At 48.6% G+C, this 27,989-nt stretch overlaps 1 protein-coding gene and 1 pseudogene across 1 annotated transcript in view; one reads left to right on the top strand and one right to left on the bottom strand.

The window, feature by feature from the left end:
* OXR1 (oxidation resistance 1) overlaps window positions 1–27,989 on the bottom strand; it is a 472,825-nt gene that overhangs the window by 22,464 nt on the left and 422,372 nt on the right.
* LOC120399250 lies at window positions 827–27,402 on the top strand (annotated as a pseudogene).

Genomic DNA, 27,989 nt, shown 5'->3' with positions numbered 1-27,989 from the left:
ATATTCATGAAACTTCTGATTCCAAAGGGAGCTTGCTGGGGAAATTAGTCTTTCTGCACTATAAATAAATTAGTATTGTTTTATATATAATTAGGGCTGTCAAGCAATTAAAAAATTAGTCACAATGAATCATGCAATTAATCACTGTTAAACAATAATAGAATACCATTTATTTAAATATTTTTGGATGTTTTCTACATTTTCAAATATACTGATTTCAGTTACAACAGAATACAAAGTGTACAGTGCTCACTTTATATTTATTTTTGATTACAAGTATTTGCACTGTATAAAAATCAAAAGAAAAAAAAAAAGACAGTTACTTTTTCCGTAACGGGTGTTCTTCGAGATGCGTTGCTCATGTCTATTCCACAATAGGTGTGCGTGCTCGTCACGTGCACCAGTGCTGGAAGTTTTTCCCCTAGCAGCACCGTAGAGGAGTGCCCTAGCGACCCCTGGGGTGGCGCCTCCATAGTGCGGTATAAGGGGCGCTGCGCACTCCCCCCACCCTCAATTCCTTCTTGCCAGACAACTCCGACAGAGAGGAAGGAGGACGGGATGTGGAATAGACATGAGCAACACATCTCGAAGAACATCAGTTACGGAAAAGGTAACTGCTTTTTCTTCTTCGGGTGATTGCTCATTTGTATTCCACAATTGGTGATTCCAAGCTATATCTGTTGGAGGTGGGAAGGAGTTCACAAACTCTTGTGACGGAGAACGGCCCTGCCGAACCCCTCCCTGGTCTGGGGAACGATCGTATAATACGAGGTGAATGTGCGAACTGAAGACCACATGGCAGCCCTACAAATGTCCTGAATGGGACATGGGCCAAAAAGGCAGCCGACGAGGCCTGTGCCCTAGTCGAGTGCACCTTCACAACTGGCGACAGAGGTATTCCTGCCAGGTCATAACAGGTACGGATGCACGAGGTGATTCAGTTGGAGAGCCGCTGAGTGGAGATTGGCCAACCTTTCATGCACTCAGCCAAGGCGATGAACAGTTGCGAGAACTTTCTGAACGGCTTAGTCTGCTCCAGGTAAAAAGCCAGAGCCCATCTCACATCCAGCGTGTGGAGGTGGCGCTCCTCACTGGACGCATGGGGCTTGGGGCAAAGGACCGACAGAAAAATGTCCTGACCCATGTGATAGGCAGAGACCACCTTTGGGAGGAACGATGGGTGTGGGCGGAGCTGGACCTTATCTTTATGAAGCACTGTGTACGGGAGCTTGGAGGTCAGGGCCCTGAGTTCCGAAACTTGCCTAGCCGACGTGATCGCAACCAGGAAGGCCACCTTCCACGAGAGGTGTGATCAGGAGCACGTTGCTAGCAGCTCAAACGGGGGTCCCGTGAGACAGGCCAACACCAGGTTTAGGTCCCACGGGGGGACTGGGGGCCTAATATACAGGAAGAGACGATCCAACCCCTTAAGGAATCAGCCAGTCATAGCATGGGAGAATACCATGTGGCCCTGCACCGGCGGATGGAAGGCCGATATGGCTGCCAGGTGCACTTTGACTGACGAGGATGCCAGGCCCTGGGCTCTAAGGTGAAGGAGGTAGTCCAGAATATGACAGATCACCCTGCTCGTCTGCCCATTTGGAAAACCGAGATCACTTTGCCAAGTAGGCATGGCATGTGGAGGGCCGCCTGCTTTCTAGGAGGATGCGCTGAACCCCTTCCGAGCACGTCATTTCCTCCCTATCTAACCACTGAGCAGCCATTCCCTGAGATGGAGTGCTGCTAGGCTGAGGTGGAGAAGGTGGCCCTGGTCCTGGGAGAGCAGGTCTGGGCAGGACGGCAACGGCCACAGCAGGGCGACTGCCAGGTCCATAAGGGTCCCGTACCAATGCTGCCTGGGCCATGCTGGGGCAATCAGAAGGACCTGGGCCTGCTCTGTCTTTATCTTTTCCAGGACCTTGCCAATGAGCAGGAACGGTGGAAAGGCACAGAGAAACTGGCCTGACCATGACAAGAGGAAGGCATCGAAGGTAGCGCCCCCCTCAGCCCCTACTAGAGCAGAACCGGGGACAGTGACGGTTCTGCCGAGTTGCGAACACGTCTACCTGGGGAGTTCCTAACACTTGGAAAAGTCCGTGCACCACTTCTGGGTGGAGAGACCACTCATGCTGAGAGATGAGAAAGTTATTCACCTTGCAGTAACTGAAGTTCTTCGAGATGTGTGTCCCTGTGGGTGCTCCATTGTAGGTGATGGTGCGTCCCAGCACCGTTGATCGGAGATTTTTGATAGCAATGCCTGGTCGGGACGCATGCACTCAGTTGGTATCTCCCGTCTCGTTGGAATCTTCCTGAGCGCGTGCGTCCCGCACCCTCCTCAGTTCCTTCTCTACCATGGAGAAATCATACTAGTAGTAAATCCCAAAGTAGAGGGGAGGAGGGCGGGGAGTGGAGCACCCACAGGGGCACACATCTCAAAGAACTTCAGTTACTGCAAGGTGAATAACTTTCTCTTCTTCTTCGAGTGCTGTCCCTGTGGGTGCTCCACTGTAGGTGAATGTGAAGCAGTACCCACTATGGTTGGTGGGATTTTGGAGATGTGTGAGGAACAAAGGTTTAAAGTACCATATGGCCGACTATGGTGTCTGCCGTGGTATCCCATGTGATAGCATAACGTTTGGCAAATGTGTGGTCAAATGTCCACATGACCGCCTTGCATATGTCTGTAACAGGGATGCTGTGGAGGAAGGCAATGGATGTTGACATTGCTCTAGTAAAATGAGTCTTAACACCCTCTGGTGGTTGAACATTCTGGGTCTGATAGTAGGATCTGATGCAGGTGGAGATCCACTTGGAGAGTCTTTGCTTAGAGATAGTGTCACCCTTTGATCTCTTGGTAGTAGAAACAAAAGCCTAGGGGATTCACGAAATGGTTTAGTTCTGTCAAGATAGAATGCACGAGCCCATCGGATGTCGAGCATATGTGATGCAGCTTCCTGTGGAGTCATGTGAGGGTTGGGATGGAATACAGGTAAGTGTATTGACTGGTTAAGGTGGAAGGTAGACACCACCTTGGGGAGGAATTTGGGGCAGGTTTGTATGGTAAGCTTGCGTTGAGAGAAAATGGTGTAGGGAGGGTAGGCCATCAGGGCACTTATTTCACCAACCCTTCTTGTTGATGTTATGGCAACCAAGAAAGCCACTTTCCTGGACATGTGGAACAGGGATGAGGTGGCCAGAGGCTCGAAAAGGGATTTCATAAGAGCGCAGAGAACTAGGCTGAGACTCCAGGAGGCTACTAGTGAATGACTCTCAGGGTAGAGATTTTGCAGGCCCGTGAGGAAGCGTTTCATGGTGGGACGTGTGAAAGTGAATAGCCGTCCAGAGTGTCATGGAAGGTGGTAAGGGCTGCGAGGCGTACTGTGATAAAATTGAGTGAAAACGTGTCCTGTTTTAGTTCGAAAAGATAGTCTAAGATGTCAGGGAGGGTTGCAGTCTGGGGTATTAGGCATCTATGGGAGCACCAGATGGAGAACCATTTCCACTTTTGCAAGTAAGTCTTAAGAGTGGAGTCCTTTCTACTGTGCAGGAGGACATGTTGGACCTGTTCTGAGCAGGCTAAATTGTGGGATTGAAACCATGAAAGAACACCACCGTCAGATGGAGTTTCCAGAGCTGCGGATGAAGAAGCCAACAGCAGTTCTGGGAGAAGAGATATGGTCTGTCAGGGAGAGTACGGGGAGGACAGATGGACATGCGTAACAGGTAAGGATATCATGTCTGCTTGGGCCAAGTTGGAGCAATAAGTATGACCCGGGCCTTGTCCTCTGTGATGTTGCGTAGAACCCTGTGTATGAGTGGAATCAGTGGAAAAGCGTACATGAGGGAGATGTTCCAAGGAATGAGGTGCGTTTCCGAGTCCCGCTCTGGAGCAAAATAGATAGCATTTGCAGTTTTGAGGAGTGGCAAACAGGTCTATTGATGAAGTGCCCCACTGGGAGGAGAGCTGTTGGGGTATCGAGGGATGTAATTCACATTCGTGTTTCGCGGAGAAGTGTCTGCTGAGTGTGTCGGTGGTAGTGTTGTGACACGTGGGCAGGTAGGAACCAGTGACTTACGTGATGATGTATGCACCAATTCCATAGTTTAATGGCCGTTGTGCATAGAGAGTGAGATTGTGCTCCTCCCTGCCTGACAGCTTGGAGTTCTAGGAGACTGATGTGCAGACGTGTCTCTGATAGGAACCAGTGGCCCCGTGCCTTGTGGTCGCCTAAGTGTGCTCCGCAATCTATCTGGGAAGTGACCGTGGTTATCATGAATACTGGGGAGTGTGGATGGAAGGGAACATCCATGCATAGGTTCTCTGGTTTTGTCTACCAATGTAGGAAGGCCAATACATTCGGTAGTGGAGTCAGTGTTATGCAGAAACTATGTCTGCTGGGTTGGATGAATGTATATATGGAAATAGGCATCTTGTAGGGTGAGGGCTGTGAACCAGTCCCCTTGTGCAGTGCAGGTATTATTGTGCCCAATGTGACCATCTTGAATTTTTGTACCTGTACAAACTTGTTCAGTTGGCGTCATCCAATATAGGCCTCCACCCCCCATCTTTCTTTTGGGAGTAGAATCCTTTTCCCCAATGTTGTGTCAGCACATGTTCGACTGCATCTAGGTGGAGAAGATGAGCCACCTCCACGCAGAGAAGGTGCTTGTGAGAGGGGTCCCTAAGAGGGATAGGGAAGGAGAAAGGGTGGGCGGGGAAAATAGGAAAGGGATGGAGTAACCTGACTGAGCTATTTCCAGGACCCAGCGGTCCTGCATGACCTGTTGCCAGACATCATGGAAAGTCTGGAGGCAGTAGCCAAATGGGCAAATAGGTGGCGGAGTCAAGGGGTGGTTGCATATACTCCTGACCAGCACTTCAAAATTGTTTGTTACCCAATGTGGGAAGTAGTTGGTTGTGCCTGGTTTTGCCTGCGTCTAGGAAGTCTGTTGTGGTTTTTCCCAGTGTCATACAGTCTGGACTAGGGTCGGTGATATTGTTGTGCGCTGGGCCTTTGGTAAGGTTGATACCATTGTCTCCTGGTGAGGGACGGGTATGTGCCCAATGTGCGCAAAGTGGCTCTAGAGTCTTTCACAGTGTGAAAGATTTCTTTTTTTGGAGAGGGGGGGTTAGGGGGGGGAGAGAGAAGAGGTTATCTTTGTTAAAGGGGAGACTCTCCACTTTGGACTGCAAATCTTTGGGGATGCTGGATGCTGAGAGCCAAGAAGACCAGCACATCACCACTGCAGTGGTGCAGGCTGCTGGGTCAGTTATGTCCATGGATGCTTGTAGTGCCATGCTAGACACCAACTGACCATCAACGAGGACTAACTGGAAGTCTGCTCTCCTGTCCTCCGGTATATGGGAGGCAAATCAAAGAGCCTGTTGTAGTTGTCATGGTCATAGCTTGCAAGGAGGGTAGAATAAATTTGCAATTCTAAATTGCAAAGTAGATGAGTATAAACCTTGGGGTCGAGGAGGTCAAGACGTTTGAAGTCCTTGTCCTGCAGAGTGGGCCGGCAGTGTGGCTGCTTTGTTCTGTGCGTTGCTGCATCAACCACAATAGAATTGGGTTGTGGGTGGGAAAATAAGAAATCAATGTCCCTCGCAGGGAACATAAGAACATAAGAATGGCCGTACTGGGTCAGACCAAAGGTCGATCCAGCCCAGTATTCTGTCTACCGACAGTGGCCAATACCAGGTGCTCCAAAGGGAGTGAACTTAACAGGTAATGATCAAGTGATCTCTCTCCTGCCATTCATCATCACCCTCTGAGAAACAGGCTAGGGACACCATTCCTTACCCATCCTGGCTAATAGTCATTAATGAACTTAACGTCCATGAATTTATCCAGTTCTCTTTTAAACCCTGTTATAGTCCTAGCCTTCACAACCTCCTCAGGCAAGGAGTTCCACAAGTTGACTGTGCGCTGTGTGAAGAAGAACTTCCTTTTATTTGTTTTAAACCTGCTGCCCATGGACTTGTCGGCTCTGAAGTTTTACACTGTTTTGTTTTTGAGTGCAGTTATGTAAAAAAAAAAAAATTGTAAGTTGTACTTTCACGACAAAGATTGCACTACAGTACTTGTTTGAGGTATATTGAAAAATACAATTTCTTTTGTTCATCATTTTTACAGTGTAAATAGTTGTAATAAAAATAATATACACTGATTTCAAAATTACAACACAATACAATATATATGAAAAAGTAGAGAAACATCCGATTTAATAAATTTCAATTGGTATTCTATTAACAGTGCAATTAAAACTGATTAATCGAGATTAATATTTTAATTTTGATTAATCGACACAGCCCTATGTAATACATATTTATATATTATAAAATATAGATGTGTATAATAAGACCAAACATTTTTGTAAGATATGCATTTGCAAATCATTTTGAAAAGAACAGCCAAGATCTAAGACCAAGTGCTCTCTCATTTGATTTATATTTTCCTCCTTCCTTACAGATATAGACAGCTTTGATTTAGCAAAGTACTTAAACACCTGAGTAATGATTCCACTGTAGTCAAAGGAACACCTCTGTGTGCTTAAGAAGTTAAGACATCTGCTTAAATACTCTTTGTTGTATATGCTTAAGTAGTATGGTAAGAGGGTAGGCCAATTAAGGCAAATTATCCTTTTGTAACGTTGTGCTGTATCACACACTTTTAGGGCAATGTTGTATAAGACTCAGGAGACTCTTAAGAGAACAGGAAATATGAATGTTAAATTACTAAAATGCAAACTATGCTGCTGCGAGAGAAATTTCCTTCTCGGGTTGTAGCTGCTCACTGGGGCTATGCCTACATTACCACTTATGCCAGTAGTTGCTTAGAGGTGTGAATAAGCCACCCCCTGAATGCCGAAAGTTACACTGACCTAAGCTACCACTGCTTGCTGGAGGTGGATTAATTAAGTTGATGGGAGAGCTCTCTCATCGGCTTACAGCTGCTACACTAGAGAGCTTACAGCGGTGCAGCAGTATTGGCGCAGTTCAGCAGCTGTAACCTCTCAAGTGTAGCCGTAGCCTTAGAGAGGCAATTCTGGTATTCTGTTCAAAAAGAGCAGATTCAGGCCTTCCAACAGGTTCTCATCTCTGAAGGGCAGTTACCTCAGAAGCGCTGCAAATTGACTGCTAAAAATCTCCACCTCTGTAAATTACTCTCAAAGCAGCACTGCTCTAAACAGTACATAAGTGTGCCCATCTTCAAGTGATTCATTCATGAACAGGTCAACTATCTTAGCCTGTCTACACTATGCAGCTATGGCCCTTTACAGTAGACATTAGGTACGGCAATACAAGGGCGTTTTCCATCTCTGTAGTAAATCCACCCCCCTTGAGAGGTGGTAGCTAGATTTACAGAAGAATTCTTCCATCAACCTACTGGTGTATATACTAGGGCTTAGGTTCGCTTAACTATAGGTCTCAGTTTGTGGTATAGCCCATGACTTACTTATCGCACTCCATTTCACAGTTCATCCACACTCCCTATTCTAATATTGCATCAAAAAAGCAAAACAAACAAGAACTCCACCAGGCCTCTCGAGTAACCTAAGAATACCTTACTATACCCATAAATCATTGCAGTCCCATCTAACTGATTTTCAGGAATTTTTGACGGCTTTCTCCTAGAGTAACAAGGGGAAAAATTTCCCCCCTTGCCTTCAGACACGCAAGTTACTACACAATAATAGCATATATACTACAAAATTTGTTGTACACATTTCAGTTACACAATTAAATTGGATAGTTCCATTGATAGTTTTGCAAAAGAGACATGCAGTGGTATTTTAAAGATAAAGTATATGTAGACATCCAACCCTTGGTTTTTCTGCAAGTGTCTGCAGATGACACTCTCCTGTGCTCTCCTCCTTAATGTCTTAATGTTGTATAAGGGCCAGCTTTATTTTTAGATCTGGAGTCAGACCACAGAAGACGCATTAAAAAAAAAAAAAGATTTACTTTTAGGGCTGCTACACTTTTGTTAGTGAAAATTAATAGCTTAATCCTGAATGGTGCCAGAATGCTCAGTACCAATCCAACAGAGCATTTACTTGGTTAGTATTAAGTATTTGTGTGAGACTGAAGTCAACAGGATTACACATATTTATGTGCTCTGCAGGATGAGGGCTCAGGACCTTTTGGAATCAAGCCTTTTATAATGTTGGCTTTTTTATTTTACACAAAATTTGGTTTTTGTGAAGCCATCAGAAATATTAAAATTACATAAATTTAAAATAAAATGCTACTATAGAGGGACGATTGAGTCAGTTGACAGATGCAATGGTACCAAAAACATATTAGCAACAAAGAATCCTGTGGCACCTTATAGACTAACAGACGTTTTGCAGCATGAGCTTTCGTGGGTGAATACCCACTTCTTCGGATGCATCCGAAGAAGTGGGTATTCACCCACGAAAGCTCATGCTGCAAAACGTCTGTTAGTCTATAAGGTGCCACAGGATTCTTTGTTGCTTTTACAGATCCAGACTAACATGGCTACCCCTCTGATACTAAAAACATATTAGTGATTCTTGAGGGAATCTTCAAGAATTGTTGGTACCACAACTGCTTGCGCACAATACTATGAGCTACTGCTTCTCCTTCCACATTAAGTGCTGGGAAAGGATGTTTTCTAGGAATTTTGCCATTTTGTACAGAAATGCAGGATTAGCATGAGTGCTAATGAGTGAGATCATCACACTACTAAAAGAAGTTTATTGGAAGAAAATTAGCTAATAGAGGGGGAAAGAGCCAAAATGAAAAGATTAACTCATGGATACAAAGCAACTATTGCCAGTAGACCACCATCTGCCTTCTTTACACAACACTTAAGACAGTCCACAATAGTTACCTCTGATTCATTCATTTCCCATGAATCTTAATTTATTCTCCGGAAGTTACAGATTGTTTGCTACTGTATCCAGTTAAGATTTGTCCAGTAAACGGGTGAGTAACACAAGAGAGCAAAAAACTTATAGACTCATAGACTTTAAGGTCAGAAGGGACCATTATGATCATCTAGTGTGACCTCCTGCACAATGCAGGCCACAGAATCCCACCCATCCACTTCTATAACAAACCCCTAGCCTATGTCTGAGTTATCGAAGTCCCCAAATTGCAGTTTGAAGACCTCAAGCTGCAGAGAATCCTCCAGAAAGTGACCCATGCCCCATGCTGCAGAGGAATGAGAAAAACCTCCATGGCCTCTGCCAATCTGAAGGACAAGCTGCATGTTTACCATGCTGGTGTTTATACCATTGTGGCACTCTGTACCTCAAAACACCACCCTGGAGCCCCCATATTCACCACTGTTATATAATTATTGTATGTTTGTATAAAGTATGCCCATTGTGAGATATCATTCTGAAAGCCTTGAACTGTTGAACATTAACATCCTCTAATGTGCTATCATCGTAGGTGAAGTTATGAAGATTTGCTATGTGCGTGTTACTGAAATATGTTGTAATGTTGGGAACACCCGCAACCAGCCCTTCAGGTACAACAATAGAGTAGCCAGATGTGCTGATGGTCCATTAAAGAGAATCAACTATTCCAGGAACTGTATACAATGAAGACTTCTCAGAGAGCACATAGACAATGGAGATGCTTGACCAATGGGGGCAGACCTCCCTCATCACAAGTATAGATCTTTCCAGCAAGCTGGAAGAAACTATAAAGAGGGGTAGTGACATCATGACTCGGCCTCAATCTCCCCACAACTCAACACCTGAAACAAATATCTAGAGGACAAAAGACTTTAAACTGGGGAGGGTGGTCCCAGGTTGGAAGAGAGTTCCAGCCTGTGTTTTGCAGATTTATGACCTGTTTGTACCATTTATCAGGGTGAGACACTGCTTGATTCAAATCCTGCTTAGTTTATAGAACTCAGATTGCGAATTTAATTTTATTTTTAGGTAACCAACTTTGATCTCTATGCTTAGTACTTACAGTCACTTAAAATCTATCTTTTTGTAGTTAATAAATCTGTTTTATATTTCAGCTAAAACAGTTTGTTTTGGTTAAAGTGCTTGGGAAATCTCAGCTCAGGTTGCAAAGGGTATGGCTACACATACGGTTTGCAGCGCTGGTCATCCAGCTGTGTAGGAGCAGCGCTGGTGTGTGGCCACACTCACAGCTACCAGTGCTGGTGTGTGGCCACATTTGCAGCATTAGCAGCGCTGCTGGGAGTGATGCATTATGGGCAGCTATCCCAGCATTCAAGTGGCCGCAACGTGCTTTTCAAAAGAGGTGGGTGGAGTGGGGTCTAGTGTGACAGGGAGCGGGGGGAGAGAGAGAGTGGATTTTTGGAGCCAACACTGTGTGTTAGCTTCCTGACTTGAAAAATCAGAACATGTTTCCAACCCCTTAGTCTTACAACGTGGAGCTTGTTCACAACAAAACAAAGAGAGGCTGCATAACAAAACAAAGAGAGTAAATTTATAAAAGCATTCTGGGATACATCCTTATACCCTGGAGGCCAATCACAGCGCTGGTGTGTGGCCACACTTGATGACCAGTGCTGCAGCACCAGCGCTGGAATCCTTATTCCCCATGCTGAGTGAGGTGTACGGCCAGCGCTGCAGCCAGGGAGTTGCAGCGCTGGAAGTGCCCTGCAGGTGTGGCCACTTACTAATTGCAGAGCTGGTGCAGGCTTTCCAGCGCTGCAAATCGCCAGTGTAGCCATACCCAAAGACTAGTTATGTCCTCTCCACACCGAGGAAGCAGAAGACTGAGTAATGAACTTATACTGATCAGCTTCTGACCAGGGCAAGAGGGTAAAGTTCTGGGGTAGAAGGCTGGGGAGCCTCTCTATAGTTGGTTCAAGAGTGGCTGAGAGAAGTATTCATGTAACTCAGGTGGCTGTGTCCCTTCCTGGGGATGTCTGTGTATGTGCAGTACCTGCCAGAGTTTTGTAGCTTGTCACAGCATCACAGTGTGAGAGGGATATCTCAGGTTGGTGGGACAGAGGGCTCAGCAGTCCCACAGTTCAGGTTGCACCCCGAGAAAAGTGTACATGGTTGTGATGGGTTATCTAGGAGAAAAGTATACCTGAATATAATAGAAAAGGAAAGTGACTGCAGATAGTCAAAATCCATGATCTAATTCCAGTAAGATTTAAAAGATAGCACATTTCAGAAAAGACAGTATTAGTAGAAAATGTTAAGTTTATTTATAAAAGAAGTCAAGGACATTTTCAGAAAGCCTGGGAGGAGAAATTACCAGTAATACTAGTTAGTACTGCAACAACATTTTCAATATTTGATGCTGTAATGATTTAGGGGTTCTGTCTGTACCACTTCGGAACTGTGGATGATTTTATTTAATTGTATCATGGAATTACTGTGTCATGGAAAGCCTATATGTATGTAGATACATCAGGAGTTAACAGGGTTGTGTCATGTCTCTGCCAGCCCAAAGAATGGTAGGCGATCAGCACTCAATGATCTTCTATTCAAAGTAAAATATCTTGGGACAACGCATATATTCTAGCTGAGAGGACACTTCCTAGTGTTGTCGGAAGGGAGGGCAGTTTGGGAGCAGTGGAAAGTTACCAAAAGAAGCAGATAACCCCAACAAGGGTCTATGAAGGGACTCAAGAGGGGGATTTTAGGGGTCAGAGCCATTTAGCAGCAGATTAAGAAGAGGGGAGCTGCAGCAGGGCATGGTAGGCAAGGGGGTGGAGGATCCTGCCTGCCTCATGGAAAACACATGATCCTCTAAGGGCTTCCAAGTGAAGGGTAAGCTAGTGAGGGACATTGTGGTTTCAATGTCTGGTAAGATATGCACTCTCCTATGCTTTACATGATTAAGCATAAGAGAGCATAAAAGTGTTAGTGCTAAGTGTGTGCACGTGATGACTGCTTCACAACTGCTGCATGACCTCGACAGTGTCAGACTGTAAACCAGAAGCCTCACATCTTTGGGGTAGAGTTGTGGGAGAGAGGTGTGTTTACATACCCCAGAATCTGAAGAGTCAACATTATGTTTGGAAGGTTCCAACACTTGAAGGGGGATGCGCCAGATAGGTCTGAACTCTGCATGTGTGCCTAGGGACCCTGAGATTAGAGTTCAGCCATGCCTGACCATCTACACTGTTACTCGACCCTATTCTGCCAGTGGGAGTGGGGGTGTGTGGGGGGGAATACCCATATACATACTCTCAATATTGCTGAAAGAAGTGTGCAGTGTAGATTAAGCTTGAGCTGGAGGTTAGATAAAATGTCATGTACAGATTACTTTCCTACATATTTCAGGGCAAAGCAGAAAGCACAGAAGATATACCTAAATGTTAAAATTACTTATTTGCTCATAACTTAATATACTAAAAGGTACACCAAGAACAACTACCATTAGTTTAGGATTCTTGACTTGTTAGTTGGATTACCATATTTTGTAAATCTCACAAACCTATGAAAATACAGAAATCTCTAAAGCTATTTCCACATTTTATAACAAGTTCTTACTGAGAATATACCACTACTTCCCCGCCTCTCCCCCCATCCCAAGTCAGGCATTAAACTAACATGCTGATTTTTTCAAGCTAGATTGCATAGAAACTCTGCAAAGAATTCCAGCTATGCAAAGCACTCCAACTAAAGAGACCACACCCACTGTTTGTTCTGTTGCATAGACTCATACCTTTACACAAAGTACTTTGTGGGAGTGAGTAGTTTTATACATTTTACCCATGCTAACACTATTAACATCTTCTACTATGTTATAATACCACAGGAATAAAAGGAGAAAACAAAGGAGAAGTTGCATCTAAATTTGCTGTAAAAAGTGGGAGGCTGATGTTTTCTGTTTTTCTGAAATATTGACAATGCTTTTGTTTACATCCAGGGACAAAAAGACCTAGCTAAGGTGCTCAATCTCTCTTGAAACAAGAACTGATAGGCTGGCAAGATTTCCCCTCCAATTCAGATCCATCATAATTGCCACAGTAACATTTCAGGTAAATAACCTTAGGTAGTTTTAAGTTGCATCATGCAGATGGTTGGAAGTCATATCCAACAAGAAAGTAAGACTACTCTATTTAGGTTCTTGTACTATTATAATCATTTTGGAAATCTATAATATTTAAGTTAGTCCATGTCAGCTGAGCTTTCATCCCAGTTCCACAAGAACATTAATGAAACTACAAGAATTTTTGGTATCTGTTTAGGCACTGCCACTATTTCTGTGAACTTCCCAATTTCCTTCTGTATTGTACAGTATGAAGAGCTTGATGCTCTGTTCCATGCTCCTTTTTTCTACAATAGTCATATCTCAGCTCATCAACTTCAATCTGCTTCACTGGAGAAAACAATCCACACCTCAGTCTCCCCAGACCAAAAAGACCATACTCAGAAATATTTCTACTGGTCTGTGAGAGCTATTATCCTTCCTCAGCTTGACCACCCCCAGCTTGATTCATTTTTATATAATAAAAGAAAGCTGCTCTTTTGATGTTTTTTCCCTTTCCACATATAAATAAACGTGAGGGTGGCCAAACCAAAAGAATATATCTCAGAGCAACTCCATTTTCCTTAGAACTGAAGTCAGATATTGGCTGAGCCACAGAGTTGGTCTTCAGGTATGATGTGCTCACAACACTGAATAGTTTTTTTTCTAAATAGGGCAGTCTTGAACTTAAAAAAAACAAACAAACAAACAAACAAAATTTTGAATGGTGATCTCCAAAATATAGGATATACAATGGTGGCAGAGTGAACTACTTCCAGAGACTCCCTGCTGGAGGCCTCATGGTCCTGCACGACCGTCCCAGAACAGAGCATCGAGCAGTCCTCCAGGCAGCCTAGAGTGGCCGCAGAAGAGCAGCCAGTCAGAGGAGCTGTTGGAGCGATCCGTAAGGGGCCAGAAGGGCCAGATAAAAGGCAAGCAGCAGAGCAGAGCCTTCGGTTGCTGTGTGGAGCTTGACTAGGGAGGATGGGGTGCCTGGCTGGCTAGAAAACAGCAGGACTGTGCATAGCTCACTGCAGAGAGCTCACCAAACAGAACTGAGCCCAGCAAAGGCCAAAGACCAGGTGCCCAGCTGGCTGGATAGACTAGCAGCAGAGCCATTGAAAGGTCAGTACGGGCAGACTGAGCCCAGGGGACTGAGCACAAAACCTGGCCAGACCAGATGAGGGTACTGAGATGGGCCCTGCTGGTCTGGTAGCTGACTGAGCCTAGGGAGGGCTGCTGAAAAGGACACCAGTTGAGGTACCAAGATGGGTCCTGGCTAGGTGGTTGAAGAAGGCAGTGCCTCTGGGAAGAAGCCTAAGAGCCATGGCCCCAAGAACTTGGAACTTGATACCCCAGAAGGGGGGAAGGCGTGTGAGACTTGGCCGGAGGGCTGAGCTGCTGAAGACCAGCTGAGAGAACCCGGGGGTGGCTTGCGAGAGGCAGGTGCCACCCTGATGGAAGACCAAAAAAAAAAAAAAAAGCAGGCTCACACCTAAGAGAGAAAGGGGTCATCCATGAGAGGCGTGTGCGCCTCCATGAAAAGAACTGCGTTTGCAGGCACTATCGGACAGAGAAAAGGGGGCAAGCACGAGAGGCAGGTTCTGATCGCGTTACAGCAGTATAGAAACTGACCTTTTAAAAAAACAGATAAAGGGTATTTTGATAGACTTCACATTTCTCCAGAACTTCCACAGATCATCTTGTGATAATGTTCACTTTTTTTTTTTTTGAGACACACTAAACTAGGCTTTTCATATCACGTTTTTCCTCTATTGCAAAATAGAGATTTATGACTTCAAACACATTTAAAAGCACACCTTTACAAATCAAGTCCTTGTCATACTGTACAAACTAATTTCACACTCATTTGTGTTTACAGTCTGATTAGAAATTAACAGTAGGTAGGTAAAAAAGTTATAAGCACATATCAGAAAACGAGAAGCAACAACACAGTGGTACGAGTCACAAGTCTCTCTCCATCAGGGAGCTTGTTATAACTGGAGTTGGACTGAAACACTCTAATAATGCAAACAATTCTACAGCACTGAACTCAATCTCTCGAAGGTATTACCATTTTTGGAAATCTCATTGAGAATATTTTCCCCCCAGTGTTCCACTATGCCTTCTAAAGCTTTATAAGCAGAGAAGAGAGATTTTCTTCACTGTATTTTCTTAAATATAGCAGAAGAAAAAGCATAGAAAGTTCACTATTAATTGTTAAAACCATCTTGGGAGTCTACAGAGATTTAGGAATTCTATGTACTTAGTATCCATGCACCTTTTATAGTAACTTCTGGAAAGATAATAATAATATATCTTCTGGAAAGATATAAAATAAAGTAGAAATTCAGATATTTTAAGATGCCTATTAAAACCGGTTATTTAACACTATTTATCCACAAGACAAATTCAGTTTGTTAAAATAAAATAAGAAAACAAAATGTGCTACTGGAGCTATTGGAAAGCTCTTAGATAACAAAATGTTAAATATTTTACAAAACCTAAAACAGATTGTACTGTATGTAATGCTAATCAAATAATTAAAAACCTTCAGCCATAAGCAGTTAACTGAATGCAGTAGTCCAGTTTAGTCTGACAGCATGTACAAAACATGACCTCCCCCCGAAAAATCTCAAATTTATCATTCTGTAAACAAATTCTAAATTTAAAATTTCCAAAAATTGTAGCTTAGATTGTGCATCACACCATCACAAGAATGCCAGGAATAATAGAAATGAAAATACTTCACTAAAAATTACCAGAGCGTATTTATGATTAATTGCTTGGTGTTTTCTTCCTTTCTTGCCATACCAGAGACGAGACATCTCCTTTCCAAAATAAAATGTAAAACTAAAAATCACATAAGGACCGTTTCAAAGCATTCTCTCTACCTGCTATCAATTCCAGGCATAGACAGAGCCCCACTATGGTGACAGAAAAGCTTGCTAGATACACACACTTGACTGACAGGGGGAAGAACTAATCAGTAAATGCTATCTACCACTGGAGTGCATCCTGAGTGGCGGAAGTTCAAGGGAGGAAAGAGTTCCTATGTTCAAGAGTGGTTGCAGCGTACTGATTGTTGAAAAGGCTAAATAACTTAAAGAGACAGCACAATTTTGGTTTTCTCAAGAGCAAAACTAAAATACAGAAATCAAAGCTGCTGATAAGAACATTTCAAAATACTAATTTATACTGCAGCAAAATGCATTTCTGTCTATACAGGACAGGGATTTTTCCCAGCTTCATTATCTTTAACAGAATTTTTGCACTGAATTTTAAACTGCAGTAGCTTTATAATTCCCTGTAACAAAAACAAATGTTGGAATAATTAAAGTTATTATTTGGTCCCAGAGCTTGTATAGAAAGGATCCCGTTAAGAAGATCTCTTTTTTTTTCTTTTTTTTTTTTAAAACATCAGAAACTTTTCAGTAAATCATTTCAGCCACGCACATTTTCTGTTTGGTAAAGCACATTAACAGCAACGCAAACCTGAATTTTATGCATATAAAAACTGATCTTACCAAATATTAAACTGATTTTGAGAAAACATAACAGGAGGACCATGTCTGATCTTGAAGGAAAAATTTAACTGTCAAATCCTAGCCATACTGAAGTCAATGGAATTCTTCCCATTGACTTCAATAGAGCCAGGATTAAATCCCACATAAAACATCCTGGCACTTCTGAAGTGAGAGAGAGAGAGAATATGACACTGTTCTGAACAAACTCAAATATGAAACTGCAGAATAACTGTAGTAAGTAACCTAACCCTGAAACAATCCTCTGTAACAGATGACTGGAAGGGAGTGAGCATAACACCAATTTCTAAAAAGGGTTTGAGAGGCGATCCTGGCAATTACAGGATGGTCAGTGAGCCTAACTACAATACCAGGCAAATTGGCTGAATCTATAGTAAAGAACAGAATTATCAGATTTGTTGGGGAAGATTTTATTTTGTAAAGCAGAGTTATGCCTTGCCAATTTATTAGAATTCTTTGAGGAAGTCAAAAAGCATGCAGATCAGGGTGATCCAGTCGATATAGTGTATTTGGATTTTTAGGAAGCCTTTGACAAGGTCCCTCACCTAAGGCTGTTAAGGAAACTAAGTATTCAAGGGATAACAAGGAAGGTTCTCTCTTGAATCAGTAACTGATGAGAAAAGATGGGAAACAAAGGGTAGGAATAAGTGGTCAGTTTCCCCAGAAACCTGTAATGCAACCTGTGCTATTCAGCATATTCATTAATTATCTAGGACTATTCTTTTGTTCTATATTTGTACTGTGCCTAGCACAATGAAGTCTTGATCCATGACTAGGGCTTTTAAGTGATACGGTAATACAAATAAACAAGTTAGCGAGAGAGGGACCTTACACCATTTAAGTTTACAGGATGGAAGATTTAGTTTAGGAAGTTTTTGGCTATTGTGCTACCAAAAGGTAACCTTCTGAATGTGAACTGATAGCCAACTATTGAAATGTCATCTTCCCAAGTCTGCAAACAGACTGCTTTGATTACTCCTGGGGGAATTCTGAGCCACTGCACATGCACAGAATTCATGTCCCCCACAGATTTCTTTGCTTCCACGCAGAAAAATTACTTTCTGACAGGGAAGCAAAGGGAAGCTGTAAGAGCAGTCATGTACCACTCCCTACCTATGCAGGTATATCATTTCCGGCACCTGGAGCAGCTGGTGGAGAGGTAAATCATCAGAGTGCTGGGGACACCCCTACCCTGAGCCAGGATCAGCTGCTAGTCCTGGCTGGGATGGAGGCAGGTGAGGATGGGACTTCCTCTTCCCCTGCAAGGAGTGGCTGGGGATGTGTCAGACCCTCCCAGAAATCTCCCCCAGTTGCAAGAAGCTCAGCATCCTTCTCTGCTTCCTGCCCTCCATACTCAAAAATCATCTCACTGAATCTCAATCCCTGCATCTGAAGCCCCCTTGAACCCAGACCTCCTGCCTCCAGACCCCCATGCCTGCACCCAGATGACCCCACACTGAGCTCCCTGCACTCAAACCCCTAGCCTGATGAGCTGCATCCCTGAGCCTCCACATCAAGATCCCCACACCACTGACCCCCAACTAGCTGCACCCAGACCCCCACCCCTCCAAGTCCCACTTCCTCAGCACCCAGAGTCCTTTGCTGAGACCCCTATACCCAGACCCCTCAGTTATGTCCCAACCACTTTCACCTGGAAGCCCCTCCAGAGTCCCATTGCCCCTGCACCTGGAACCCCCCCCCAAAAATGAGACTCTGTGCATCCAAAGCCCTCACTGAGCTGCCTGAACCCAGATTGTCCCACACAGAATCATCTCACCACACACCTGGATCCTCCCACACCAAGTCCCTCCACATTTTTTTTTCATTGGTTGTCCCACGTAATTAGTTAGTATCCCATTCCTGTGGATCCTCCCCTTAGGCTGGGGGGAGGTCCTTTAGCAGTGGGCGGGCTTTGCCCGCCCACTTCCTGGATACTAATAGGACCAAGTCCCTCCACATTTGGATCCTGCCTGGTCGAGCTTGCCTGCCCCACACCTAGTGAGTCTGGCACAGAGGGGCAGGGCCCCAGGGTATTTCTGGGGCAGGCCCAGGCCTTATGCTATATCAGGGTTGGATGCAGCCTTATCACTGAGCCTGTGTCCTTGTGGTGGAGAGGCTGCCGGCTGATCTCCCACCTTCGTACAGCCAGTGACCCGTGCAGAAAATATGCAGCCAGGTACAGCATAGAAAGCAGTTCAAAAGGTGGCCCCCTTAGCACCAGGAGAGCACCAGATTCAGGTCCTAAGCCAGGAAAGGCTGTCATACAGGAGGATATAGTCTGTTGAGACCTTTAAGAAAATGGCCTATGTAGTGGGGTGGATTGCCCCACTCCCTGTGAGAATGGGCTGCAGCAGGCCAGGGCGCCTGCGCAGACAGGGCTTATTGTGAGCCAATTAGGGCCCAGTTTAGAGACAGCCAATCAGGGCCAGGCTCAGAGGTATATAAAGCCTGCCCAGAGCTGGAGCAGTCAGTCTGTCCCAGGCCTTCGACAGGGGAAGGTCCGTCTCCAAGGGAGGAGACTAGCACCACAGACAGAGCAGTGCTGGCCAGGCTCAGGGAGGCTAGGGAGCTTGAACCCATAGCCTGCCAGGCTGCAGGCCCTGAAGGGAAGGGCCTAGCGGGCGCAAGGGGCCGTAGGGGAAGCGGCTCAGGGAAACAGACAGCGGAAGGGGAGAGAAGGACAGCGAGGCTGACGCCAGAGGGTCCCTGGGCCGGGACCCAGAGTAGAGGGCGGGCCTGGGTCCCCCCCCTTCACTTCTTGCAGTGCACCCAGCCATTGGCCGTAGGGAGTGGCCATATTGCTACGCTAGATCCCTGACAAGAGGGATTGGACTCAGAGGGCAGTTGGACATAGTGACTGGGGTGTGGGACTGCTGATCACCGACCCCCGGAAGGGAGCGTAGATGGACTAAGGGGCACTGCCGGAGGGCAGTGGCCTCGAAGAGGACGCCGCCGAGCACGCAGCTACGCGGGTCCGGAGACAGCACGGAGGACAGAATGACGGACGGGACACCACCAGGAAGAGGCGCTCCACTGGAAAGAGCTAATTCCCAGAGTCACCAGCAGGAGGCTCCGCTGGGGTGAGTCCTGAACCCATTACAGCCTACTATCAGGTTGGCAAAGACCGACTGGCCCTCCACATCTGGATGGAAGGTGGAAATAGCAGCCGAGTGTACCTTTACTTAAGACACAGAAAGCCCTTGCCACTTTAGGTAGAGGAGGTAGTCCAATGTCATAGGTATGGATGAGAGTGTTGGAGAGGGGAGATATTGTGAATCTTTTCCATTTGGCCAGGTTTCCTACCCTCTCATGGAGGGTTTCCTACTGTCAAGGAGGACTTCCCTGACTGGACCCCAACAGGTGAACTCCATTGGGCTCAGCCATGGAGCTTCCATGCTGTGAGGTGGACATTCAAGGTTTGGGTGCTGGAGGTGGCCGTGACCCTGGGTTATCAGGTCCGGGAGCAGCGATAAGATGATTGGGTTTTCCACGGACATTTCCGGGAGAGAGACATGTACCTGTGCTGTCGGGGCCAGGGTGGAGCTATCAATATCAGCAAGGCTTTGTATCTTCGAACCTTGAGCAGTACCTTGTGAACAAGAGGCATGGGTGGAAATGTGTACAGAAGGTGTCCCTGCCAGAGAAGGAGGAACACATCCATGATGGAGCCCGGGCTGTGATTCAGGTAGGAGCAGAACTAGACATTTTCTGTCGTGTCGCGTGGCGAACAGATCTATTTGGGGAACCCCCCACTGTTGAAAGATGGTATTCTCGACATCTGGGTGGATGGACGACTTGTGGCTTTGAAAGGACCTGACTGCCAACTCGTTCTGGAGGCATCAGACCTTCCCAGAATTCAGGTGTATTGAGTGAGCTATGCAGAAGTCCCACAGTTTGAGGGCTTCCTGCCACAAGGGAGAGGAGGATGCACCCCCATCTGTTTATATAAAACATCGCTGTTGTATTGTCCATCATGACCGATAACCATTTCCCTTCCAAGTGGGCTTGGAGTGTCTGGCATGCTAGACCGACTGCTCTCAGCTTTTTGACGTTGATGTGAAGTGACCAGAAGCCCTGAGTTTTGAGGTCTCCCAGGTGTGCACTCCTCCCCAATGCTGATGCGTCTGTCACCAGTGAGAAGGCTGGCTGTGGTCTGGCAAAGAGGACACCTGCACACACCATTTGCAGGTTGAGCCACCATAGGAGGAACTCAAGAACCAGTGAAGCTAGAGTGACAATTTTGTCTAGACCATCCCGAATAGGACGATACACCAAAGCAAGCCATGCCTGAAGAGGTCGGAGTCTCAGTATGGGGTGCTGAACTACGCAGGTACAAGCTGCCATGTGTCCCAGAAACTTTAGGCAACTCCTTGCTATAATGGCAGGGAACTGCCTGAGACTTCGTATGTCGTCGCACAGGTACTGGAAATGCAACTCCGGGAGCTATGCCCTTGTCTGTGTAGAGTCCAATACCACCCCTATGAACTCTATCTGCTGAACGGGGGATAGGGTTGACTTCTGTACAATAAGTAGAAAGCCCAGATAGTCAAAAGTAGCCATTATGAAGATCACTTACCTTAATATTTCAAGGGGAAGTGCAAGTGTTCTTCAAGTCAAGGGCAAATACCAGTCCCCCAGATCCAAGAAAGGGATAATGGAGGCCAAAGAGACCATGCGGAACTTCAGTTTCTATATGAACTTGTTGATGTCTCACAGATCTAGGAGGAGTCTGAGGCCACCTTTGACTTTCGGTATTAGGAAATACCGGGTATAAAACCCCTTGCCCTTCAGCTCCCAAGGAACCTCTTCCACTGCCCCCACCATTAGGAGCATGTGCACCTCCTGAAGTTACTCATAAGAAGGGTCCCTTAAGAAGGACAGGGAAGGGGGTGGGTGGAAAGGGGAGGTGAACTGGAGGGAGTATCCCCCTTCTACCATGTGGAGTACTGTCACGGAGTGTGGGGGAGTCAGGGCCCTGCATCCCCGGGCTCCCTGCGATTCACCAGGACTCTCAGCCAGCCAGTAAAGCAGAAGGTTTATTTAGACGACAGGAACACAGTCCAACACAGGTCTTGCAGGCACAGATAACAGGATCCCCCCCAATTAGGTCCATCTTGGGGTCCCGGGAGCCCCACAGCCCCCATTGGGGGATCCGAGCCCCGTCTGTGCTTCCCTTCTTTCCCCAGCCAGCTCCAGTCTGCCCAGCCCCTCCTCTCTCCTCAGCTTCTTTCCCGGGCCAGGAGGTCACCTGACCCCTTTGTCTCCAACACCTTCTCCTGGCACCTTTGCAGGAGGGGCCTGGGCTATCAGTTGCTAGGAGACAGAGTGTCAGGCATTCGGATGCATTGGCCTTTTGCTTTGCTAGATACTTAAGGACTGCACACAGCACCCCAGTACGAACAGTCCCACTTCGTCACACCTCTCCCCCCTTCGAGACCGAACTGAGCGGGGTCACTCCAGCCAGTGACCGGGAAAGTTCGAACCCACCTACATTGCCACAGAGGCCCCAGGGCCCCCCCAGTTATGGGGGAAGTGTTACCCCAGGCCATTCCAGCTTCCTACCCCCCCGTAGGTCGGGGGGACTCGAGGGCACTCGTAGTTTGCCGGTGGGAAGGCTTATGCAGCTCGTGCCCTTTCCCCACCCCAGGACCCCTGGGGTTCAAGCTGGGCTGGGGGCTTCTCCCCGCATTCCAGGCTGGGGAGGCTGTGATTCGGGCTCTCTTGGTTCAGAGCCCTCCCCCTTTTGACCCTGGCCCCCCTCTGGAAAGTCTCCTCTGTGCTGGGCAAGGGTCCTACAGCCATTTTCCCCCTGTCCCGGGCCTTCCTCCCCCTCTGGCAGGGGTCACAGGAGCGGCAGTGCTGCTGGACATGGGGAAAGACCCCCAGCCAGTAAAAGTTCTGTAGCAGCCGCTGCTGGGTACGCCAGGTTCCCTGGTGCCCTGCGAGGGGGATGTCATGGGCCCGGCACAGCAGCTGGCGGCAATACTTCTGGGGTACCACCAGCTGCCTCCTGATCCCCCGACTCCACTTTCCCTGGGGCAGCCCATTCTCGGTACAGGAACCCCTTCTCCCACAGGAACCTTTTCCGGCCACCCCTCACCCCCCCCCCCCCATGGTCTGTCCCCCACCGAGGTCAGCCAGGTCCCTTATCTTCCGCAAGGAGGGATCTTTCTGCACCTCGGCCTGGAACTCAGCAGCTGGGGCAGGGATGGGGACCTGCTCTCTCTCACCGGCTGGGTCTGTGGCCGCAGCCTCTCTGGGCCATGTCCCTGGGTGTTCCCTCCCCACCAGGTCAGGGTCCTGCGCCTCGGGCAGGGTACCTTCCCCGTTGTCAGGGCGCAGTGCGCTGCGCCGACTCTGACTGCGGGTCACGACCAGGGCACCCTAGGCGTTGCCTGGCCAGTCCTCGAGGTCCCCCCGCATTAACACCTCCGTGGGCAAATGTGGGTGCACCCCCACGTCCTTGGGCCCTCCTTGGCCCCCCACTTCAGGTGCACCCTCGCCACGGGCACCTTGAATGGGGTCCCGCTCACACCCCTCAGGGTCAGGTAGGTGTCGGGCACCATCCAATCTGGGGCCACCACCCCGGGCCGGGCCAGCGTCACCTCTGCGCCCGTGTCCCAGTACCCAGTGACCTTCCTCCCATCCACCTCCAGGGGAACAAGGCACTCGCTCCGGAGGGGCAGCCCCGTGCCCACTCTGTAAACCAAAAACCCGGAGTCTGGAGCATCCAGCCCCCCAGAGGAGCAGACCTGGGGCCCTCCTCCCTCCTTCCCAGGTGGAACGCTGCCAGCCCCCCTTCCCTGGGAATGTTGCCCCTCATTCGATTGGGTCTCTACTCAGTCAACCCTCTGCGGGCTGGGTCTGCTCGGTCTGTCCCTGAGCTTGGGGCACTGTGATAGCAGCCCATGTCTCGTGGGTCCCCTCGAGTGGGTCGGATGGACCTGACGCTGGATGTTTCCCTTTGGTGGGGGCTCTCCATAGGCCCCTGCTAGGAGGTCCCGTGGTGACTCTCTCTCTGCGTTGAGGCAGACCTGCTCCTTCGAGACTCCTCCCTGCTATCCCCTGCCCGACTGTCCACAAATTGGTCAGCCAACTGGCCTGCATGCTGCGGGTTCTCCAGCTTCTGGTCCATCAACCACAGCCTCAGGTCGGATTGGCACTGCTCATACAGGTGCTCCAGTATGAATAGGTCAAGCAGGTCCTCTTTAGTTTGGGCCCCAGCTGTCCACTTGCGGGCATATCCCTGCGCCTGGTTGACCAGTTGTAGGTAATGTGACCTCCCGGGTCTTATGTTGACTCCGGAACCTCTTCCGGTACATCTCAGGGGTCAGCCCAAAATCGTGGAGCAGGGCCAGTTTGAACCAGTTGTAGTCCCCTGCCTCTGCCCCTTTCATTCGGCTGTACACCTCCACGGCGGTGGAGTCCAGTAAGGGGGTGAGAAACTGGATCCTGTCTGCAGGGTCCACCCGGTGCAGCTCACAGGCATTCTCAAAGGCCGTCAGGAAGGTATCTATGTCCTCCCGCTCCTTACGCCGGGCCAGGAAGCTCTTATCAAAGCTCTTTGTAGGCTTGGGTCCCCCCTCACTCACCGCAGCCAGGGCCTCACTGCGTCTCAGCTGGGCCATTTCCAGCTCATGTTTACGCTGCTTCTCCTTCTCCTCCCGCTCCTGCCGGCGCTGTCTCTCCTCACGTTCCCTCTGTCTCTCCTCATGTTCCCTCTGTTTCTCACGATCCTCCAGCTCTCTCCGTTTTTGTTCCCTCTGTTTCTCACGATCCTCCAGCTCTCTCAGTTTTAGCTCCTTCTCCCATTCCAGCCACATGTGCTCCACGGAGGCCAAGTGTCGCCGGGACGATCCCCTGCTGGCGGGTGAGCTTCGCCGGGAGGATCCCCTGCTGGCCGGGGGGATCACGGTGCCCTCGGTAGTCGCTGGGCTCCTTATCCCTCTCTCTCTAGGCCTAGGGGTGGGAGGTCTCGGGAAGCCCTCAGCGGCCGGCTGACCACTCCCAGCAGGGACAGACACTGGTGCCTGTGCTGCATCTGCCAGGCTGCTTCCCTCAGAGACAGGGATCGGTTCATTCATGCGATCTTCGTCCTCCAGCTGGGCAATCAGCTGGTCCTTGGTGAGCTTCCCACTGCGCAGCCCCCTCCGCTTGCACAGCTCCACCAGGTCGCACTTGCGCTGCTTGGCATACATCTTCCTGCTGGCCGCTCACAGGCCGGGGTGTTCACCGCTCCCCATGGGTTCTAGGGGGACCCCTAGTGTGCCAGTCCTTGAGGTCACCACCTCTCTGCCAGGGTCGAGCTGCAGACTCCTCCGCCCCTGGGACCGCTCGCTGCGATCCCCCCGGGGGACCCTGTTACTGCAAAGTCCTTCTCTCTGGTCACACTCTCCCCGGGGTTAATCACCCCTGCAATCGCCCCTTCGTTTTACTGCTCCCCAGTCACTTACTGCAGGAAGCGCCGTCCACGGGGTGCAGTAGATCCCACCGCTGCCACCAGTTGTCACGGAGTGTGGGGGAGTCAGGGCTCTGCACCCCCGGGCTCCCTGCGATTCACCAGGACTCTCAGCCAGCCAGTAAAGCAGAAGGTTTATTTAGATGACAGGAACACAGTCCAACACAGGTCTTGCAGGCACAGATAACAGGATCCCCCGTTAGGTCCATCTTGGGGCCCCGGGAGCCCCACAGCCCCCCATTGGGGGATCCGAGCCCTGTCTGTGCTTCCCTTCTTTCCTCAGCCAGCTCCAGTCTGCCCAGACTCCTCCAGCCCCTCCTCTCTCCTCAGCTTCTTTCCCGGGCCAGGAGGTCACCTGACCCCTTTGTCTCCAACACCTTCTCCTGGCACCTTTGCAGGAGGGGCCCGGGCCATCAGTTGCTAGGAGACAGAGTGTCAGGCATTCGGATGCATTGGCCTTTTGCTTTGCTAGATACTTAAGAACTGCACACAGCACCCCAGTACGAACAGTCCCACTTCATCACAAGTACCCAGCAATCTGATGTAATTTGGGTGCACACAGGGTAGAAATGGTCAGCACGAGAAGGTAAAGGAGGATGGATTCAGAATTCCGACTGGTGCATCGCTTCGGGCATACCATCCAAAGTTCTGCTTTTGGCCTGAGGACTGCTTCGCCTGCCCAGAGCCGACGAGGGGGAGAGGCCTCCTTCTATTGTTCCTATTATGCTTCCTAGAAAAATCCTACTTGTTCTAGGGTGTTCGAAATGAGGCAGGGACTGTGGCCTGAAGTGCCCCTGCTGAGTAGCCGGAGTGTGCAGCCCAAGGGACTTGAGGGTGGCCCTTGAGTCCTTGAGGCTATGAAATCATGAGTCAGTTTTTTCTGAAAAGGCTGAACCCTCGAATGGGAGGTCCTGTATGGTTTCCTGGACCTCATATGGTAGCCCTAATGCTTGTAGCCAGGAGCTCCTTCACATGGCCACCCTGGAGGCCATGATGCAGGCAGCCAAATCAGCCATTTCCAGGGCTGTCTGGAGTGATGCCCTGGCTACCACCTTACCCTTCTCTACCAAGGAGGAAAACTCTGCTCTGAAGTCCTCTGGTAGAGGCTCTGTAAACTTTGCTATAGCCCCGCATGAGTTAAAATTGTATCTGCTAAGGACCGCCTGGTGGTTTGAGATTCTGAGCTGGAGCCCTCCGGAGGAGTAAATTTTTCATCCAGAGAGGTCCAGTTTCTTCGCATTCTGATTTTTTGGTGATGGGCCCTGGTGATCTTGGCATTTCTGCTCATTTGCTACCGCTACAACTAAGGAGTCCACGGGGGATGCATATAAAAATGCTTGAACCCCCTAGAGGGAACAAAATACGGTATTTCTGTTCCATCCTCTTTGCAGTTGGTGGTAAGGAGGCGGAAGTCTGCCACAACAGCTTAGTAATGTCCTGAATGTTTTTTATCAGTGGCAGGGCGACACGAGAGGGACCAGAGGGTGCTAGAATATCCGCCATCAGATCCACAGTCTCAGCGACCTCTTCAACCTGGATCCTCAGATTCTTGGCCACTTGTCTCAGCAGCTGCTGGAGTACCCTACTGTCCCCCAACGCAAGGGTCGTCGAAGTTCCCGCCACCATCTCATTAGGTGAGGATGAAGATGAGGCCCTAGTGGGAGCAGGTTGTGCTTTCTACCCTTGGCATCGAGGGGGTCATGTGGTGCTGGGTCTTCCCCTGTGGCGGCCGGTGCTGATGCAGACACTGCCAATGCAGCGGCTTGAGCAGCATGGTACAGCTGGTCCTGCACCGAGTGAGGTGCCAGAGGCACATAGGATGTCGAGGCCACCGACCTCCTTGAATAGAACCCTTGGCTTTGGGCCTGGTGGAATGCCCAGGGGGTCCAGAAAAACCACTGGGCTGGAGCCTGCCATTGTCCCAGCCATAGGATCAGATGGAACTGCTGTCTCTCTAGTCGATCTGGACCGTTGGCTTTGCCTGAATATCCCCTCAGCTGTTTCGCTCTCTTTGAAAACGGCCCCTGCCTCATAGCAGATGCCAACTTTGACATCCTGATGGTGAAACTGAAAGGCTTTTTCCAAAACGCCAAGGCAAACAAGAGAGAGAGCCGGGGTACACGGTACCAGTACTGTGACTTCTTGGTGAAGGTTGGCACTGTTACCATGGGGCCCAGTGCCCGGGAATATCTGTGGAGGTGGAATACTGCCCATGTGTGGTAGCCAACGACTGCTGGAACCTGCTCATGGAGTTCATGCAAAGCTTCATGGGGAATCACACTCCTGGAATCCCATCCATGTTTGATAACAAGCCCGACAACATCTATGGCCCAGGTGACAAAATGGCTCAGTACATGGAACTGTTCAACGAGATCCGCAAACAGCAGCAGGTGCCTGTAGTTGGGATCAGATGAAGAAGACTACAGGAGACTCCTTGACCTACAGGATTCTGCCTCCGACTGGGAAGACTCACTGTAGGAAGACCACAGAGGGGCAGTGCCCACTGATGTTGGAGAATGGTGCCAGGAACCTGAGGACTGCTGCGGCTCCTCTGTTCATCTGCTGGCCAAAGGTCCCAGCAACCAGTGCCAAGGGGATGGCGATTGGCATGGTATCATTGCCGGCTTGCCTCTGGACAGCACCGAGGATCTCACTGGCGCCACTAAGCCGGAGCTCGGAGCCCTGTCATGCCTCGGAGGGGAAGGCAGTACCATGAAGTCGATGAGGTCTCTGGCTGCCTCAAACATCTCCAGCGTAGAAGGCAACTGCAACTGTTCCCTATCTTCCTGGATAGGGGAGTGTCGAGGGCCTGGACTCAACTGGTTCCATGGTGGAGCAGAAGTTGACGGAGCCCTAGCTGTCAGTGCCGTGCTTACATGGCCTGACATGGGTCTCACAGCGCCAGCTTCCTTCCATGCCAGTCTGGGTGTGGGGGAAAGCCATCAGGTTGTTTCTCCTTGTGAACAGTACCACCCACCGCCCAGCATGGGGCCCCTATGCTGGGAACTTTTGTCGGTGTTCAGAGTCTCTG

This window comes from Mauremys reevesii, linkage group 2 (assembly GCF_016161935.1).
Source record: "Mauremys reevesii isolate NIE-2019 linkage group 2, ASM1616193v1, whole genome shotgun sequence".
In the NCBI taxonomy this organism is placed as follows: Eukaryota; Metazoa; Chordata; order Testudines; family Geoemydidae; genus Mauremys; species Mauremys reevesii.
This window is presented reverse-complemented; position numbering and strand designations above follow the sequence as displayed.